The sequence below is a fragment of the Amblyomma maculatum genome, chromosome 8 (assembly GCF_055883805.1).
Source record: "Amblyomma maculatum isolate TAMU_Amacu chromosome 8, ASM5588380v1, whole genome shotgun sequence".
NCBI lineage: Eukaryota > Metazoa > Arthropoda > Arachnida > Ixodida > Ixodidae > Amblyomma > Amblyomma maculatum.
The window spans coordinates 89,104,800-89,118,181 of record NC_139351.1 but is presented as its reverse complement, the minus strand read 5'-3'; positions in this window follow the sequence as shown (position 1 = coordinate 89,118,181).

Below are 13,382 nucleotides of genomic sequence, written 5' to 3'. Positions count from 1 at the left end.
ATATTTTGATAAATGTTTTTTAGTCCTACTGCATGCTGGAAATTGTTCTGTTTATATTTTGCAAATTTAATATTGACGGGTGCTTAATAGATTTTGCGCGATTGAGTTGAGTTGAAAGTACTTTATTAAATAGGAAGGCTCATCATGGCCATGGGTGGGGGTAACAGGGAGTGAGCAGAATCTTCACTGTTCGCACAGTTCGTCACTCAAATCACACTGCTCTCACTCAAATCACATTGAAGGGAACGGTAGTTCAGACGGTAGGGTTCGGCGTCGGAGCGTCCAGTAGAAAAACCAGGACAGTTCCAGAGTAGATGAGATATGCCGCCGCTATTATAGCGCTAGCTTTATAAAACGCCATATTGAAAGCTTTGCTTAGTCGTAGATTCAGATTGCATTTCTACATTGTATAGATAATCTATCCCAACCAATACTCTCGCCTGCTCCCTGTTGTTCGGTGTAGTGTGGCATTTTCGGAGCTGTCCATTCCCATTTATTTCACACGTTGTTTCCCCCTGCTGCGAAGAACGCAAGCAATTGAACTGAGCGGCTTTTTCTTCTATGCCCGGCCTGTGTCCCCGTCTCACTGTTGCTACTTATTGCCCGTATTCAATGACGACTGCTCTCTTTATAAAAGACAAAACATTTCTGGGTGTTGATTGATTTCTTCGGGGTGAATCTCGTTTTATCTGCTACACTCTGGGATGTCACGCTAGCTGGTATTAGGGGATCATCAATGACGTCATGAGAATCAGTGGTCGTCATTAGCTGACGCGCATCCTTTGAGGGGCATTTGCCGCATGCGTTCTTTGACTGATTGTACACAAGGTTCCGGATCTTAGTTACATTCAATGTCTGCGCTTTCTTGAGCAGAAAGTAATGACTGGCATGAATTCTGATTGCCATAAATTCGCTGCTGTTCAGAAATCAAAAGTGGGTTCGTCGACAAAAATGATTTCACTCCGTGAAAACAGATGGCTCCACAAGGCTGAAACCGTTCAAAAAGGAAAGAGTTTCAAGCCTTTTGTGACGAGTCTGACGACACAAGCTCAGCGAGTGCCATCTGGTGCCATCAGTTTTTTAGGCTGCCGTTTTTTCCTTTCATTTCTTTTAGCAGAAGTTTCCACAGAATGAGGAACGACGAGTTTTACATTTTGGGCATCAAAATTTGTAATAAACCTACACGTTGAAATCAGTACGCGATGTGCATTTGTTATGTCACGAGCACAGGCTTGGTTATTTGTAGGCGTGCTCTGTGTCATGTGGTAACCACAATATTTTGTTCTGTTACGGATTGTAAATAATAAAAAAATCTCCCACACTGCAGTGCCTGTTTTTGTTTGCTTCATTTAATTTCGGGCTGACTAAAGCGGTTGGCGCTTTCATAACGTTTTTTAAAATATTGTCTGAGGTATATTATGCACGATCATTAAAAGCGAGGTAATTGTCAATGTATAAATGCACTGAATGGGATGCACCAACCACTTCGGTCAGCCCACGAATGCTTGCTTTCAATCAAGAGCGCGCCTTGTACGGTAACGTGATCCAAATGGGTGATGCGAACACTGCCGTTTATAACAGTTGGTGACTGTTTCGTAAGTATTGCGCAGATCTCTGCCTTGGACACGCAGCTTCTAAATGTCTGGCAGCCATACAGGACCATTTTGAAAGTTTTGTTGAAACAAAATGGCGTAGTTGTCATCGCTCTACACGGAGAAGCTGCTTATATCGAAGTTAACCTTAGATGGACCTGGATCAGACCCGGTGACCCGGCCTGATCCAAGTCCACCTTCGCCGGCAGGCAGCCGCAGCGCATTTTTTTTTTTTTTTTGTATTAGACGATATTAGGCGACTGCTGGTTCACAATGATGTCCATGATACATGACGACTCTTTTCACGCTCACGAAGGGGCAAAAAGAAGCACGAATCGACGTAGAAAGCCTGCGAGATATGCACTGCAGTATAGGCAGAGCCGCCGTTCTACTACCCAGTCAGGCTTTTCTTTGCCGCCACGAGGCGGCGCCACCCTACTCAAAACTCCAGCGCAAGGTCCCTACATCGAAACTTTACATGTATTACAGGAGTTCTATGGACAGTCCTTAGTTTGACTTTCTCATATATAAACTGCGTCGCAGTATGCTTTATATCTTCGTTCACCTTCGGGCCTAGGGAAATTGTGTCCATGCGGACCTGCGAAGCCAAGGACATGCGGGGCCGTAGAGCGGCCATATGCACCCTGTGAGTCTGCGAAATGAGTCATTGGGGTATTTAGTTACGAGGGATGGTACAGAGGTCATTCACCAGAAACACCGGTAATGAGTCAGCATATCAGCTAATAATAATATGGGAACTACAACAACTTCGATGAGTAGGAACACAAGTAATTTTATAACTGAATAGAGGTTTGAAAGATGAGATACTGTTTTGTATATAATCGCATAAGAACATCAATAAAAAATACATATATGTATATATATATGTAATGTTCTCGCATGTAATCTATTTCGTGTCCGTTTCATTCACTTGTTCGGTATAGGGCCTATGTGCACAGTGCGTCCGATGCATTCGGGGTGACCAAGCCACCTTTACAGCATTGCTAATGAACAGGTATTTCAGTATTTTCGAAGTCGGGCGTGCACTTCACTTATAGTGAGCGAGCCGACTGAAAAAAGCGAGTACAGCACTGGTATGGTATAGTTGGTTTCCTTCCTACTTTTCTGAGTGCGTATACATATTTGATTGTATGCCCATTGTCGCTTTTTTTCGTCCCGATGTTCTAAATTATTACAGATTAGAAAGGCAGACACTTCCTCGAGCAGGCAAAGGTCTGAGCAGAAAGGAAGAGGTTATATGGAGAAAGTTGCAGGCGGTAGTTTTTCCCCACCCACTCGCACTAAGCAGATGGCATCCGGTTATACAGGATCCACGGTGTAAACAAATTGCAGACAAGATTCACGTGGTGTGGACAGGCCCTAGTTGCAACGAACCAGACAGGAATATGGAGTCCTGGGAGGCTTTAATGATCAGCCAGAACAAAAGTCCAAAATAAAGTCATCCATCCTGGATTCCCGCCTGCTGAGAGGGGAGGAAGATGACGGCGGTCTCAAGTTTTCATTGCCCTCTGGTTCCTTGATGAGTTCAAAGGAAGCTATTCCAATCATTCCTGACCAGGATAAAAGACACTGGAGTAAATCTTCAACATCTGGAAGGGGTGCAGAGGCCAACCAGGCGAGCGAGTCTGCCACTACGTAATATTGAGCAGTACATGTAACACGACGCAACATCACTCAGTACACAATGCAATATTGCATTCGGAGCGAAGTGAAAGGGATGATGATGTTCTTGGTGATTATGGAAGATAGAAAGGGGGGGGGGGGGGGGGCTCGGCGCGTTCAACTGTCTCCTCGTGGTTGAGGGAATCACCGCCGTTGCGCCGAGTGCATGGGGGGAAGAGGGTATTAAAATAAAGGAATGGGATGAGAAGGGTCGGGGTGGCAAGGTGACAGAGACAGGGGCAGGAGCGAGACCGCGCCAGCCGAGGGAGCAGAATAGACCGAAAGGGAGCGACAGAAAAAGTAGGAGCGAAAATGGGAGGAGGTGGAGTGGCCCGAGACTGAGACAGCGCTGATATACCGCGGCTGCTGAGAGAAAGGGCGAAATGGGTTCAGCTGTTCAAAGGGCGCGTATTCAGCTGAGCGGCAACGCAAAAGAAAAAAAAAAAAAAAAGATGAAGAAATCTCCGATTAAAACGGGCGTGAGTTCGCAAGGCGCTCGCTACGACACCGTCGCCGGCGGCAGCCATGGAAGACACACACACACACGCTGCTCTCCAAGGTAGCCGGAAAGATAAAGCCCTTACTATTCAGGAAGTGGTACTATTGCAGTGACCATGTAGGCTCCAGAACTTCGTCATGTAGGCGAAAACGCTAGCGATTTCTGTCGCGGTGCGTCTCGAGCGGCGAGAGCGACGCCCAACACGTTGAAAATTTTTCGCTGTTGCCGTTCGCCACTGAGTACTACATTCAGTCGCTTGCATGTGAACCAGCCTCTAAAGGAAAGCACGTTTATCGCCAAAAAAACTAAGGAAGCTAAGGCAAAACCGCAAGGCCTACTGGTCGAGCGTGAGAATAGGCCAGCCAGAAAACAAGGCGCTAGCTGCTAAACTCAAGAATAAGGCTCACGTAAAGCTTAGGCATCACAACACATACTTCACATCACGTATCATCTGTGGTTGATACAACGCAGCAGGACCAAGGTGCGCTCCCCTTTCGGCGTGATGTGCTTATAGCTTATAGAGAGAGAATTGGACACTCGCCGAGTTACCGGAAGAACCAAAGTGAATAGTTTACTAACATTCAGAATAAAGGAGAGGGAATCAAGCCAGGATTCAAATTCGGTTATATATACGTCTTCAAAGTGTCATATAATCACGAAGTATGGATATCAGTGGACGAGACAAAGAAGTGAACTTTCGCAGGGAATTTGGCTGCATTCTTTTTTCTGGGTGTCCAAAATATAAGCTGCATCCTTTGCTGCTTTTAGAAAGACGGGCGCTGCGCCTCTGCCTAGGGCTTCCACAGTCAGTCTCTACCACTGTTCTGTATTTGGAGGCCCGCGTTCCGGACCTTAACTCCCGTTTCCACCTTCTAACTGTCAGATCATTCTTGCGATCATTTGAGACTACTCCCGGTGTGGCTATACCTATTTTTGTGTCAAACCCCGCACTCTTTCTCACTCACCAGTGGCCAAGGGTCTGCAAGCCCCAGGTTGTTTATACGCAGAGCATTTTAACAAACATTGGTGTGGACCTTGCTTCTATATGTCCTATTGGTTGCTCAACGTCCTTTGTGGATATAAATTATGATTCTATATTTCCATCTAATGTGAAGCACTTGCCCTCAAGTCTAATATCCAGTCTCCTATGTGAACACCTTGAAAAGTTCCCGCTGTAATTGCCACTGATGCGTCTGTGATTGCGCACAAAGCTGCGATTGGAATTTTTTCGGAGTCTCTTTCCCGGAGTTTTTCGGTGCGCGTCCTGGATTACACACCGATATTTCTAGCAGAGTTTATGGCAATTGGGCTAGCGCTACTAAAGTTCCCTGCAGTCAATCAAAAATAATTTTTCTATCAGACTCTCTTTCTGTTTTGTTGGCACTGGAGTCAGCACGAGATGCTCTGTTGAGCCGCTCACTAAAGTATTTCATACCGGGGTGGGTGAAAGAAATACGCTTCATCTGGGTCCCCGGACACAGCGGTATTTTCCATAACGAAACGGCAGATTTCCTGGCTAAATCAGCTCTTGATGCATCTGTTTCATGTACCATTCCTAATATCACCATTTTTGGAATGTCCCGTTTCCAGCGATATCAATACCTAGCCGCTACATGCAATGATTCCTTGCTATCTACAGCCGAATACCAGCATCTCATATACTCATGGAATGTTTGAGCATGTAAAATCACGGCAGTGTGAGGTAACGATGACTCTCCTGAGATGCAGGATTCCTCGCCTAAGTCTTTATTTATGTAGATGCGGGATCAGCCCCACAAACCTTTGTGAGGCTTGCGGTGAAATTGAAAATATTGATCACTTCCTTCTCGCTTGCCGAAGGTTTTCACATCAGAGGAGGGTGCATTTAGAAACTCCAATTGCACGCTTGGGATTTACGTTGTCGGTCCCGCTTCTACTCTCCTTCGGTGCGAGTGCGAAAGGATTTGCGTTGCCTCAAATTTGTCAGTACTTAACTACATCACAGCTACGGACAGATTCCCTTGCTAATTCCCTTGCTAATTGCATTCCAAATTTACAAAACTCCAAATTTTTGCTTCATATTTTTTCATTCAATAAATTTGTGATCTTAAATCTTTTGTTTTAGTTTAGTTGTCAATTACTTTAATACACTAATTCAGTTTGTGTAGGACATTTGGCAGTCCACACTGAACCCTGGCCAATCCCCCTTCGTGGGTATGTGCCAAATATCAAGGAAGAAGAAGAAGAATTTGGACTAGTTGGTGAGAATATAACATAACATAGCGCTGTCCCGTGTATTTCTCTCGTTGTGTTTCCGTGTGTTTCGCTGGTTCAGTATGTTACAGTTGTGAACTTCGTCATGGAGAGGAAAGTGTCGGATAAAAGCGGTGATATAGGATTGAACCTTGATGAACGGGTCGAGATTATATGTATAACCGCGAGATAAAAGTCCGTCCTGATAATAATAGAATGATCTAGCTCCCAGAAATTCTTCAGCTGAAGCAACGATTTAGCTTGGAATGTGACAACTTAACAAAAGAGAGATGGGAAGCCCTTGGCCAATACTCATAAGTTTTAGCTATCTAAATATGTTTTCATCTCGCCACCTAGCCAGACGCTTTTGTCCAGAGAGCACTCTGGACGAAAGCCAATCTGCTGTGGAGAAAGAAAATTGTTATGTGAAATGGGATACGCGAGAAGAAGTTATGCGCTCTGTGTTGTTTCAACACGACACAAGTAAGATATAGACCAACGCCGTGTTTATAAACAAAGGGGGCGCTCGCTGCGTCGCAGCCGACTGGGGCTGAAAATTAGGGCCCGTAGGAATACATGGAACCGAAAGATTTTTTAAGAAGGAGTTTTCTAATTTCACGGGACACCTATGATATCCTTGTTCGGTGCAGAGTAACCGTGAACATCCTAGAACAGATCGTGAAAGTTTGAAATCTCATCACCGAGGCGAAGTATTTTTAAAACATCGCGAAACGTACGAGGGTGCGAGTTGGGAGGGCGACCCATAAAAACACAAGTACACACAACTTACCGCAACATTTTTCTCTTTTCGCAGGGCACCAGAATTGCGGTGGCCGGTCGTCAAACATTGGCCAGCGCTTTAAAGAAGCTGCGTCATTGTGGAGGCGGTCTACTTTCAAAACTCCCAGAATAATCTATGTTGTGAATCCGGACACCCCCAAAATGCTCATGTAGCGAATTGCGCAGTTTTGTTTACAGTCTGATATGCTGCCGCATCGGGTAAATTAGTTTGATAATATTGTCGCTCAAGTGATAAATCTATAGACAGAATTGCATTTAAAAAGCAGTTGTCAAACGCCATATGAAAATACGGACCGAAGGAAATTCGCGCATTGCAGCAGACGACAGCGCAGCTGGCGATACCCACCGCGGCCGCCTCCATGCTCCGGAGCGTCTGCTAGCGACAGCGCCGGTGCTGCATGGTCGTCTGCAACTGTGCACGGTCAGTTTATCGTGTTTTGAACGGTCCCGCAAGTCGTGAGACTTGCAGTACTTGCAAGGGAATTTAGTGTGCCATGAAACATGATGTTGGGGCGTGGTACAAGCACTCACCAAAAATGAGAAGGGTTCAACACTGCTGAACCGAGAGAAATGTTGCGGTAAGTTGTGTTTACATGTATGTGTTTTTATGGGTCGCCCTCCCAACTCGCACACTCATGGCATGCGTTTCGCGGTGTTTTAAAGATAGTTCGCCTCGGTAATGAGATTTCATACTTTTATGGTCTGTTGTAGGATGTTCATGGTTGCTCTGCAATAACGACATCATATGTACCCTGTGAAATGAGAAAACTGCTTTGAAATATTTCGGTTCCATGTATTACTATGGGCGCTAACCCTACTTTTCACCCCCAGTCGGCCCAGGCTAGCGACAAAAGCGCCACCGCATCGTGCTTACGTCACAGATCGGTGTTTGTCTATATCTGCCTGATGTCGTCGATTACACATTCTCCTTTGGTTCTTTAATAACGGCGCAACCTTACCAAGAGCTACCAGCTAGGAGCAATGAATCCTGAAATAGTACTTCAGGGACTAGTTAATTTTGTTCAGTATAGCTCCTGCGAAGCAACTTTGAACAGAATTTTTAACGTGTAATATACCAGAACCGAGTCGAAAGACGGGTTGCTGAAACTGCAGCCGCCAGCTCTAGCATAGGCACCTCGGAAAAAAATGTCACTCCGACTAGGAATGAGGGAGGCTTCTAGTGTGTCGACGACAAACGAGCTGCTAGACCGCGACCAAGGGTATCTAATAAATCAGTTGCCTCGCTCTAAGTCTTAGCACCACAGATGACCATACTGCCTGCTGCGGAGACAGCACGGCGCAGGAATCCGATAAAAAGGACTGTAGTTCAGTTTTGTAATTTCGCTTCTCTGATGCCACAGTGCACGTTTGAAAAGGGTAGCGTGAAACCCGAAATGTAACCAGAGAGATACTGTGTACGGCGCAAACTTTTCCACGCAACTTTCCGGCGGGCTATACCCGAGGCAACGGAAAACTCAGAGGGTTGAATTAATGGCATCGTGCAATCACGACACCACAGACGCCGCACTCTACTGGTAGCCGCAGAAGGAGCCAACCACAAATGGGCTCGAATACCGAAGGGTGGATTCATAACGGCTACAATTTACATGAGCATGGGCAGGACATGTAGTGCGAAGAGAGGATAACCGATGGTCGCTTAGCGTAACAAACTGGATTCCAAGGGAAGGAAAGCGTAGCAGGGGGCGGCAGAAAGTTAGGTGGGCGGATGAGGTTAAGAAGTTCGCGGGGGTCAAGTGGATGCAGCTAGCACAGAACCGGGTTAAGTGGAGAAATATGGGAGAGGCCTTCGCCCTGCAGTGGGTATAGTCAGGCTGATGATGATGACGACAATTTACAAAGTGCCGCTGTGGAGACCATTAGCCGCAGCTTTTGAAAGGCGCAAATCACAGATCACAAGAAGGTGATCACTACTGGATCCGCTGTCTATGGTCACTATGAGACATGAACTCCATGGCGTTGGAGAGCTGATGAGCACCGCTCATAAAAGAAGGGAATGTCGTCAGAATTGTGGTATGATGGAGACCGTTGTCGTTCATCCACACTTACAACTTACGCCCACAAGAATCCGTTTTTAGACACTAGAGAAATAGAGAGTCAAAACCAACTGGTAGGAGGAGATTTTGGGTACAATGAGGCAAAAAGGAATCTAGCTGCTAAGGGCGACAAAACTCATATATTAAAGTAATGGAGTTGGCCATTGCGAAAGGGCCATACCGGACAGCATGAACTCCAGACCAAGAATTTCACAGTGCGGGTGGTGCAGAAGCCAGTTCAAGTGAACAGAAACCTTATGCCAAGTTTTAGACGACAGTAAAAGCAATAACCCAAAACGCACGAAAGTTGTTAAGGGAGAATCTTTTTTGAGATCAAAGTCAGGAATCTTCAAGTAAAATAATGCTGAGAACCAAAATAGAAGTGATCTTCGAATCCAGAAATAATTTAGCGGCAGGTATAGTTGTCTCAAAAATGGACTCGACAACTAGCATCAGCTCATTGCACAACCTGGGGTTCAAACTCAGAATTGACCTTGGGTCGAGACTTATAATGCTTATTCGGTACGTTTTGAACAGAGGAGGTGTATACTGCGCTTATTACAAGATGCAATGGTCTTGAACCAAAGCACAGGCAATCAGAGAGCCAGACGCTCGAGAATGGCTCGTAGAGGTATATATAGTAACAGAGGCTTCTTTGTTCAAAGGAGTTTTTTGGGAGACCACATATATAGCAAGAAATGCAGGTGCGCTGGTTGCCAGAGACTTGAAAGAGGCATCAATCCTTGCCGCAGGCATCTGCGAAAGGTCTCCGTAAAAGAGACAAAGAAGCGTTCCATCACAACTGGCACTGACTTCTCGAATGCAGCCACTGCAGGAGAAACAGAAGCTTTTAACGAAGCTGTTTGAAGAGCGGTCGCAGCACCAACCTCAGGGATGCGCTCGTGGACACTGAAGTAAGCCCCCGCACGAGAGCCGACGATATTTTTGAATCACTTCAAGTAGAAAAATATCATCGATACAGGCAGGAGAGGTGTTGTCACTGTTGTCAGAGGCAGCGTGCGTGACAGAGCAGAGACAGCAGCGTTGCACATTGGAAGCGTACTCTGTATGATGACCACCAAGTGTACAACAGCGCACAGCGGGTCTGCAGGCATTTGCTCTCTATGGCAGACGGCTCAATTCGAAACAGATAGTATACGGCTACGTTTTTCCCTCTGTCGAGCGAGTAAATGTGGGAAAATTTTGAATTGCACTTTTGGAGGATTTACGACGACCAAGAACACAGGAATCGGAGTCGTAATAACTTCCCGACCGAATTATGGAACAAGACGCCCGCTTGGCACAAGGTTCCGCCATGATTTACGTTGATGCAAGTATTCAGGCCTGCGAAGTGACAACTGCAGTTTACTGTCATTGCAAGTCTGCACCGAATAAGACATCAACGTTTCAATTATCGGAACCTCCATCTTCTTTTTTGTGCGCAGCTGCTTGCTATTCAAGAGGCGCTTCGCTCCGTGACCGCCATTCCCATGCTTCCCACGGCCCGTATTGTCATACGCACCGATGCCGTATACGGGCGGCGCAGCTACTTAGAAGTGTCAGTATAGTAGCACAGAAATCTGCTAAAATATACATTGTCTAGCGGCACGCAATGCGCAGCCAATTCGTGCTGAATTGATTTTTCGCAGGGCCGGATTATCCAGGGTTCAAATGGTTCAAATGATGCAACAAGATTTGCCGGGCTAGTTGGTTCATAGTGAAATTGGGTTAACTGCGCGAAAAGGTAGGACAACAGGAAGAAAAACATTTGACTCTTAGAAGCGCAGACTGTCAACTTTATTCTTCAAGGAAATGCAAGGCGTATTTAAGCTCTCTCTGCTACGTGCAAAATCATTTGCCATCCACGTGAACACAAGATAAACACTATATTTCCGAAATCAGCAGGAAAGATACTAAACCATGAAAAGACATGCATGAAGCAAACTCTGGGCCGGCCCACAGACACACAGGTAATCGAGCTCTGCTAAGTAATCAAGGGAACAATTTGGCCAAGCCAAGATCGCAACAGACATCTTTGGACGAAAAGATTGAATTCAAAATTCCGAAAACACCACCGCACAAACCATGCATCATCACATGAAGGCCTCGACAAAAGGAACACCGTAACAAACGCCTAGTCACAACCAAAACGGAAAAGGATGCCCAAAAATGTGTATCAGCACTTGAAGGCTATGTCAAATACAGGAGCCGTGAAAAACACTTAGTCTAAACCAAAGCCCGAAAAACATTGCATAAAAGGTTCACCAGCTCTTAAAAGCTGCGTCAAGTTATAAGAAACAATGAACAGGCACCAGGTCAAGAGACCAAATCCATTAAAAAGCGAAAAGGCATTAGGACCAAACATTACATAGCAAAACTTGCACAGGGCGAATCTCAGGCCTCAGTTTTTTTTCTATTTATTTGGTCATACCCTTCTTCCATTATAACATGTCTATATTTATGCCCCGATGTAATAAACTTCGCAAAAAAAAAAAAAAAATGCGGGAATCACTTGTGGTTCTAGTTCACAAGTGTACGGACACTACGTCAGAAAGGAGAGGCATTTTCAACACTTCTGCTGGAAAAACGTTTGTTTTACCTCTGCTGATATTGCATAGGTAAGTGGGGACAAAATGCCGGACAGCCGAAGTGCCAAACTTGGGACGGGCTGTCACTCAGGCACTCAACATTAGCTGAGTCGCACAAAACTCTTGATTTCCCGAATATCTTCACTTCCGAAATGTCAAAAAAAAAAGAAAGAAAGAAAAAAATGAGGAGTAACAGACAGTGCTTAGAAAGTCTGGCTTCACCGGAGGGGGTCTCGATTCGAACATAGGTGGAAAGGGAAATAGAGAGGGAGAGAGAAAGAAAGCGGCTGGTGGCCTGCTTCGCACACCATTTTTTTTTTTTTTTTTTCACAAAGGGGAGAAATTATTGTTCTCTGTCTTGGGTTTTAGAAAGTATGTCAATGGTTCTTATTAAAACTCGCATTGAAATTGCGGAAATAATAGAGAAGATATGATATTAAAATTAATGACAAAAATAAAAATGGCAGCCTGCTTCGTACACATGCAGTCCGTATACATTCGAGCGCAGGGGGTCTAGACCCCTCTTAAATACTGGTGGGGAAGGTCTCAGACACCACGAGACCCCCCTGACTTTAAGCCCTGGTAATAGAACGAAGCTCTTCCTGGATCATTTCCGTCTTATATCTGCGTCACACAAACACTCTCGATCTTCACTGAACTCGATCTGCATTCAGGTTTTCAAGAAGGGCTGAAGCATCCGGCGTTTTTAATTACCATTCGTGTGCGTTGGATGGTTGAAGTTGAAAGTTTATTTTTGCATCAAAAAACAAGGTACAATAATATACAGCGAGAGGTCCCATGGTACAAGACCGCAGGTGGGACCTCCCATGGTAATAGATTCTGATAGCAACATAAATAATAATATTATTGTAAGAAAACTTATGAAGCAACACTGAAAATAAATAACGAAAATACATAGTAAATAATGCATTGCCGACAGATTTAGATACAAAAACAGAATACAGAAAAAAGTACAAAAATACCTATGAATTCCGCGACACAAACGGTAAATAAAGAAATCACAAATTAAGAATTTTTTTTTTTTAATTTCAACTTGAACAAAGAAAGTGTATTAGTTTGCTTAATGTCGAAATTCAAAGAATTCCGGAATGATATGGACGAAAATTGAAGGCCTTGTTTCCCGTAGTTAGTGCTGACCTTAGGTAGTAGAAAATTATCATGTAGAGCGAACCGTGTAACGCTGTTGCTTTTGATCATGCCGGGAGGAAAAATGCTAAATGGGAACTGATGGTGAAGAATCTTAAAGAATAGAATACCGATATTATAAAGATAAAGAGCTGAGAGGGGTCGCGATAATAAAATACCTTAATATAAACAAGCATAACATGTCTGCGCTAATATTTTGGGTCTTAATGCATTCCTTCGCTTCTATTTTTATAGATCGGTGATGACGAGGGTGTTGACGCCCGCTCGCTGGAAAACTCGAGAGCTCTTGATGAAACGGCTTCGGGCCAAGCAGGCTCGGGCTCTATTGCACTTGAAAGTTGCAGTGTGACAATCTCGATCTACATCGAGTTGAATGCAGATCGAGCTCATGTGACAGGGGTATAATTAAAATAAATGGCGCCACCATCGACTGGGACAAAATCACAATGGACGGAACTGAACAGACTCCGCCGGCCGAATAGCCAACCAAGCCGAAGAGCCCTGGCAGGGGAAAGAGAGCGCCATATAAGCGACAGGTAAGTACTTTATATTATACTAAAGAAAAAGTACACCAGCTAAGGAACAGTCAGTCTGTACCGATAGAACTGATTATCGACATGCGTTTTGTTTTCTGTTTTTAATTTTGCTGTGCTTTCACAATATTTCACAGTATGCTCATAGCGGACCTCAATGTGGCGCCACAGTTTACTCTTTCTCATATATATATATATATATATATATATATATATATATATATATATATATA